Source organism: Gorilla gorilla, chromosome 8 (assembly GCF_029281585.2).
Source record: "Gorilla gorilla gorilla isolate KB3781 chromosome 8, NHGRI_mGorGor1-v2.1_pri, whole genome shotgun sequence".
NCBI lineage: Eukaryota > Metazoa > Chordata > Mammalia > Primates > Hominidae > Gorilla > Gorilla gorilla.
Window position 1 is genome coordinate 44,812,177 of NC_073232.2, and position 7,363 is coordinate 44,819,539.

The 7,363-nt window shown below is 55.4% G+C and overlaps 1 long non-coding RNA gene across 1 annotated transcript; it reads right to left on the reverse strand.

The window, feature by feature from the left end:
• Window positions 1-547: 547 nt before the first annotated feature.
• LOC101144751 (uncharacterized) lies at window positions 548-5,607 on the reverse strand. The gene is made up of 2 exons (XR_175635.4): window positions 5,480-5,607; window positions 548-908 (listed from the first exon to the last, which is right to left on the reverse strand). It is a non-coding gene; the product is annotated as an uncharacterized lncRNA (long non-coding RNA).
• Window positions 5,608-7,363: the final 1,756 nt, after the last annotated feature.

Here is a 7,363-nt window from a genome sequence, read left to right on the forward strand (position 1 = left end):
GTCTGTTGCCCTCCCATGAAGCTCCAAGCTCTGTGAAAAGCTTTAGGGAGGCAGAGCTAAAACTGTCACTATATGCACCCCAAGATATTCAGGGTTAGGGTAAGTGAAGAGACAAAGCAAGCAAAGAATGAGCTCTTTATGTAAGAGCCAACACTCCTCAAGGCAAACACCAGGAACTGTGGGAATGAGGGCAGCAGGAGTGGGTGGGCACTGGCCTGGGGACACTTCCTTCAGGGCTCACAAAATCCTGAGCATCACGGGGCCTGGCAGCAAACCCCAGATCCCCCAGAAAATGCCTGTGATCGGATCAACTTGCAGAGGGGAGCCCAACTTGGTGAGAAGAAAGTAGGGGACCATCCTCTCCCCTCCCGCAGCTCTCCATTCTCCCATCCCCCACAGCCCCAGCTCCTGCCCCTCCGCCTCTCACACCGTCCTATTAATAACTTGTGATACCATTAGCTTTTGCTGTCACCAGCAATGACAACTCAGAAGCCCCCGAGAGCTGTCTGCAAAGACAATAAATGAGAACTCTTAATTAACACCTCCCTTAACTAAATAAATTAATTTTATGCAGTTGTGATGTCAGCATTGTGACTTGCCAATGACTGAGGCCACTCGGACAGACTTGGCAAGGGCTGCAGGGCAGGCTCAGCGGGGTGTTAAGCTCTGCGGGGTGTCAGTGGACAGCAGGGCATGGGCGTGAGCGCCAGCCTAGCCTGGGGATGGCATCCCGGGCAGGACACCCAGGTGGCTGCATGTGGAGTTCCAGAGGGGCAGTCTGGGGACCCAGGGCCTTTCCCAGCTTTGCCTCTACCTCCTGAGTGGCATTAGGCAAGCTTCCTCCCAGAGCCTCTGTTTTTCTCATCTGTAACACGGGCATCCTCTCTTGTCATGCCTGCTTCTCAGGGCTGTGGAGAGGATAAGAAGATGCAGGGTAGGAAAGGGGTTATAAACTATGGGGTGTCGTGCATGCGTGAGAAATGCTGATGACACCACCCTCCAGCTGCTAGTCAGTGCTAGCTGGGCAATTCTGTTCTTCCCCTGACAACACACAGACAGGGTGAAATGGCCCCTGGGTCCCTGGGCAGCCCTGAGCTTCCCCAAGGACAACTTGGGGACAGGAGGACTTCTTCAAGGCCATCACCCTCAGAAAGCTTTGGTTATCCACCCACTCAGCTTATGTGCTCAGAGCAAATGAGGCCAGGACAGTGAGCCATTCCCAGTGCTCCTATTGGACAGAATCTGCACTGGCCCCAGGCTGACACTGGCCCTGACCTGGTGAGACCTCTGGTCCAGCCCTGAGTTGAGGTCCTGAAGCCAAGCCCAGCTGTACCCAGCTCTGACCAACTTCTTCATTCAGGATCCACGTGAGCCCCCAGCCATTGCCTGAGCCAGCCCCTGACCTCAACCCCTGGCCAAGCCCCGACCCAGCCCTCCCTGTCACCCTTCAGTTCCAATGCCAGTCCACATGACCCCACCCCAACCAAGCCTAGGACAGCCCCCTCCTCCCACTCAAAACTACACTCTGCTCCAAACCGTGTCAGCCTTGCCTTGGGAAAAAGAGAGAGACCCCAGTGTCCCCAGCAGTTTACACTGCGGGCACCTTCCACAAACTGCAGAGCCCTCCTGCCCACACTATCCCCTCAGCACGTGCCTGTCATTAGCCATTCTTCCCAGTTGGCACTATTTTCAGGTATCTGCACACAGAGACATCTAGCAACTCACCAAAAGCCACACAGCATAGCTGTGGCTGGGCGAGGACTGAGATGGCCACCAAGAGATTCCTAATTCACTCACTCAGCCATTCAGTCACTAAACAAACATGTACTGAGTACCCACATCCATGCCAGGCCCTCGGGGTCAGTTATTGGAAAACAGACATGGCCCCTGCTCTCAAGGGGCTCACAGGCTGGGCAAAGATGAGACTTGTTCCCTGTAACTGCACCAAACTTCTTGCAGTTGCTGCCTCATTCCCTCCCCAAAACACACACACACACACACGCACGCTCCACCCTCCAGGCTGACAAAGTGGAGACACACCTGAAATTAGCATAATGGGCTTGGGGGAGTGGAGGGAGGCCCAGGACCTCTTTGTCCATCTGTGATGCTACCAGGAATGAGGCCCGTGTTGGTGGCTGTGGGAACACACAGTGCTGCATCAGTAATTGGGTCCATGTGGGCAGGGGATGAGCAATGATGTCCCCATGTCCCTAAGCACACAGAGTGACTTGCAGTGACCCTGCCTAAAGCCCACATCTCCAGAGCCATGATGGAGTAGCAGGCAGCAGCCACTGGGCTGAGGCTGCAGGAGACCTGCCCACCAGGCCTTCCCACATGTGCGGGCTCTGCACAGGGCAGGATGTCAGGGAGGCTGAGGACAGAAGCCCAGGGGCTGTCCCCAGCTTCTAACATCAGCGGGTCATAGAACTTCCTGCCTCAGCTTCTTGAAATCATGGCGTCCTTGACCTCAGGTACCCCTTCCATTATGGTCCGGCTCTCCCAACTTCTTAGAAGCCTCCTCAACTCCTGGCCCCTTCTGCGGAGGAGGCAGGAGGCAGTGAAATCATGGCATGAAGAGGTGGCAGACCCGAGCTCCAGCCCCCATGCTGCAGGAGCAGCTGTGTGACCTTGGGCAGGTCACCCGGCCTCATTCACCACCTCAGTGTCTCATCTAAAAAACAAGGCTGTGGGAGCCCTTCCCACAGGGTGGTGGTGACATCAGACTGCCACTGTGCTTGGCTAAAGGCTGGAGGCACAGAGGGTACCCAGCCAACGGGAGTTCCTTCATCTTATCTCACCTGCCACAGAGCCAGTCTCCCAGCACCACAGCCCCAAAGCAGCCCCCCAAGTGGGAAGTGCCTTGGGGGTACCTACTGTTCTTTTGCTCACCACCCCTCCACAGCCTCCTCTTGGGTGGTCTTCAATTTCTACTTTCCCTCCCCCACGCCCTGACATCTGCCTCCTGTTCCCCACCCCTCAGAGCTCTCCTGATGCCCTGAGGCCTCCAGTGCCTCCATTCACAAGGAACTGCAATGGTACAGCCTTAATCTGTGTTCCTTCTCCTGGGCCTCCATATTTTGGAAGCTGGGACTGTTGACCTAAATGTATCCAAAGAAATGACTTCCTAATGGTGGAATTACGGATATCAGGCGTCTTGGTAGGAGGGAGTTTTGAGAATGAGAGCCTTCTTAACACCTCTCCAATCACACCCCATGGCTCCCCTTCAGGGTAAGAGTCTTCCTACACAGAGATCAGTGGATCTGGAATAAAGCCAACAGCCGCCGCCTAGCCCTGAGCATGCTTTGGAACCCACAGCCTGCTCTTGGACAGGAAGGTTCAGCCAGAGCAGCCAGGACAGCTGCAGTTTTAAGAACAACTCTGGAGCCCAGAGAAGCATGGAGTGGAGGGGATTGATTTTTGGGTCCTCCTGGAGACTGGGATCCAAAATCAATCTGGCAATTAATAGGCAAGGTGTGAAATGGCTCTGGTTTCAGGCTCCCAGTGTCCCTGGTTGTCTTCCCCAGAGAAGGGGCCCTGCTGCCTCTGTGCTTCCTTCCACTCCCCATGTTCTGGGGCTCTGGTGACAGCTCCTGAGAAGTCCAGCTGGCTGGCCCTCTTCCAGGGCCTTGTCACCTGGACAGGACCACAGGATAAGCTTGGCCAGCTGGCAGGGCTGGGAGGAGGGAGCAGGCAGCCTGGATTAGTGGCCAGGGAAGGAAAAGCCACCAGGGGCCCTTTCAAGCCCCTCCATCTCCACCCCTACATCGCAGGTGAGAAGCAGGACATGGCGAGGCTTCTAGGGACTCTAAATTTCCAGACGGCCAGCACCATGGGGGCAAATAACTGTCCATCCTATGCCCTCCAACCACTCTGCTGACCGAGCCTGGTGGACAGGCCCTCCCCCATTGCACAGACAGGCTGCTTGAGCTCCTAAGAATGTGTCCATCCAAGTGCCAAGTGGGTGGAATGGCCCCCAGATGCTCAGAACAGAACTGGGTGTGGGCTATGAGCCCATAAGAGAAGGTTTCTTGGAGAGGCAGGGACTCAGCTGAGTGATTGGGGTGAAACCCAGAAAGGCAAAAAGGAGAAAAGTGGCATGCCCAGTGAGGGATGAGTATGTGCCAAGGTCAGGGGATAAGATAAACAGGTCACAGCACAGTGCGTGACAGTAGGGGGACAGAATGGCCCAGCTCAAGGGCTGGAGCACAGCAGCCTTCAAGGTGTGGGCAGCTGATGTCAGCAGCCAACTCCTGTCCACCCTGCATGCCATGCTGGGGTCACCCCAGACCCACTGATCTACATCTCTTCCTTGTTCTCCAAGCGGCCCCTCTCTCCGGCCAATGGGCCAGCTGTCAATAGCTACTTTTACAATCTCCATTATATCTCCATTGCCCAAATTTCTTTTCCTCATTTTTCTTACTAAAAGACAGTCTTTAAAAAGGAGTCCCTGAGCTCAGCCCTTTTCCAGCCTCGTTAATTTCATGCCCCACCTCATTTGTTCCAAGGACCTACTTTCCCCTCGCCCGCTGCCGCCTTCCTCCCGCCAGCTATATTCGGATCTCTGCTGCGTCCTCCGTAACCTTGTGTGCCGCTCAGAGTTCTGCGGGTGTTTTTCTCTGCCGAGGAACTCTGGACTCAAAGGAACCACAGAGGTTGTCTGTTCACATCCAACCCCCTCCTCATGCCTGAAACTGGAATCCCTTTTCCAGCCCAAGGTTATCTGGTCCCAGTTGCACTCCTGCAAGGACAGGCTGCTGCTCACTGCAGGGCAGCTTTAACTGAGACCAACTTCTTCCAGAAAGGTGGAACCAATCTGCCACTGATTGCCGTTTCCTCCGGGTGTTTTGTCTGAGTCAAGTCTCACAGACAATACTGTCAGCCCCCAGGTGCAGGGCTCAGTCATCCCTTTCTTTGGAATCCTTTGGACTAAATGTCCTTTGGTTACCTTGGATGTGCAAGACATGTGACAAAGCACCATCCCTTGCTCACACTGCTGCTAGTGCTGAGACACTCACTCCTGCCCCTGTGCCTCCAGCAGCCACTCGGGGGGAGTGGCAACCTAGAAACTTCTCCTCATTTGAGCTGAAAATTACCTCTTGGCCCTCCCCACCCTCTGGAGCTAGCTCTGCCTTCAGGAATCACCTGGAGCAAGTGGAATTCTCCTTCCCCCAGACAGACATTCAGACCTTGAGAATTCCAATGTTCCTCCCAAGTCCTGCCCTGGCCTGGCTCTGCAGCCCAGGCACCACCCACTCCTCCCCAAAGGCACACGGCAGTTCACCAACATTTATCCAAGGGTAGGGTCCCTCACTCGGGCTGAGGTCTGTGCACAGCCAGACCGATGTCAACAGTTAATGCAATGCAAACCTGCACAGGGCTTTGGCAGCTGCTCACACTGTTAGTTCGTGTGAAGTCAACAAACGTTTCCAAGCAGATTTTGCACAAACTTCCCTCAAGTTGAGCCATGGGCCCTTCATACCTAGCTGGCAGACTTCACATTTCTCTCTGTTGAATCCCACTTCTTCATTTCACTCAGGAGTCCCAGCCTGCAGACATTCTTTGGGGACCTGTTGTGGCTTCTGTTGGGTGGGCCGTCCCTCTCAGCCTGGTGACATGCCCAGACTGGATCATCAGAGGCTGTCTCTAGCAGGGTAATTGTGAGGAGAGAACCCTGGGGCCCCTGGAAACATATTGTCACCCCAACCCCGCCCAACCACCTTGGCTTGCCAGGGGAAGGAGTTTACTGTGGTTCTGCAGTTTCATAAACTGGTTTGGTGGAGCGGGAGTGTGGGGGTTGGCAAACAAGGACCCCAGCCCCTCAGCACACCACCAAAGTCAGCCAAGGCCTCTGAGTCTGATCCCAACCTGCTCCTGCCCACAGGTCCAGCAGGAGGTGCCGGGAGCCCAGGAAGCAGATGGAAAAGCTGGGTGCATGGGCAACTTTGAGGGTACAGAGAGGCCACAAGGGACCAAGGTCTGCGGGATCAACTGTTCCTGGCTCCCAGGGAGATATAACCCCCAAATGAGTGCCCAGACCTCAACAGAAGCTGTCTGTCCTCCTCCTTCTGGTTCTTGCTGGGTGAGGGCCCCACCCACTGCCAATTGGAATGGAGGCAGTGTGTGGTCCTCACAGATGATAGACAGAAGCCCCCCCACAAACACTCCGTAGAAAGCAAGGGCCTGGGACTCAAAACATGCCCCAGTTTTAAGCAGTCATTTCCCATGAGACTTGCCCAACGCCCCAAACTGCAACAGCCATACTTCGACTCCCACACTGTCCCTAATTTTCTGGAAGCAGAGCAAAGGGAGCCCCCTGCGGAATGGGCTGCTGGATCCTCAGATCGATTCGGGATCTCTCAGTAGGGCCTCACCCAGGACTTCACCTCTCACTCACCTGCCCACCTGAGGATGCTGGAAACTCTCCCATCAGCCACGGGCTCCTTCAGGCTAAGGCTCCTAGTTAAAGGGCAGACGCTGTGCAAGGGCAGGTCAACCTATGGAGCCCAGGCCTAGCAAAGACAACAGGCCACTCTACCAAGACCCTGCCTCTCAGGGCCAGACTCACTCAAGACCTGCCTTCTCCCAGCAACCATGCAGGGTCATCTCTGTTCTGCAGCTTCCTTGAGGGAGGAGCCCTGGGCCTGCATGCTGGACGGGCACCCAGGTCACCCCCTCGCCTTCAGTGCTGGTGAATGATGAAGCCGTGGTCATTCCTTTCCCTCCCCAGTCCCACCCATCAACAAATAGGCACGTGGGCTAAACCATGACTCTTCATTTCAATCCCCATGACCATGGGAGGCAGGGGCAGAGCAGAATCACTATCCCCAGTTTACAGATAAGGAAATAGGATCAGAGACGGAAACAACCTGTAGTCACCCAGAGGGAGAGTGGAGAGCCCAGACAGGGGTGTCTAGCTCCCAGGAGGGCGGCCTCCCACACCCTGGTCTACGGCATTCCACCCTCACTCCCACCACCCTCCCTCTGGTTCTGTCCAGACCATGCCGACCCCAAAGCGTTCCCCAGGAGAGGCAGGCATGAGCATTGTCACTCACTGTTCTCACTGCTCACCTTGGGCATGCAAAGCATTCAAGTGTCAGGGCCCTTTCTCACTCATGAACATCCAAAGAGGCCTAAGCCTGCTGTGTCTACACCCGCACCCCTGCAATCAGGTGATGCCCTACCACACCATAGAAGCTGCTCTCACCAGGTCACCTTCAGCCTCCCAACTGTCACTCTGGACTCTTTCACAGCTGCCGCCCACTCCCCTTGGTTTTGGGACACACAGCCCCATTCCAGCACTGCTCCAACTCTTGTCCCAGTCCTAAGTGGCTGTCGCCCCTGAGCTTCTCCTGCAATGCAAACC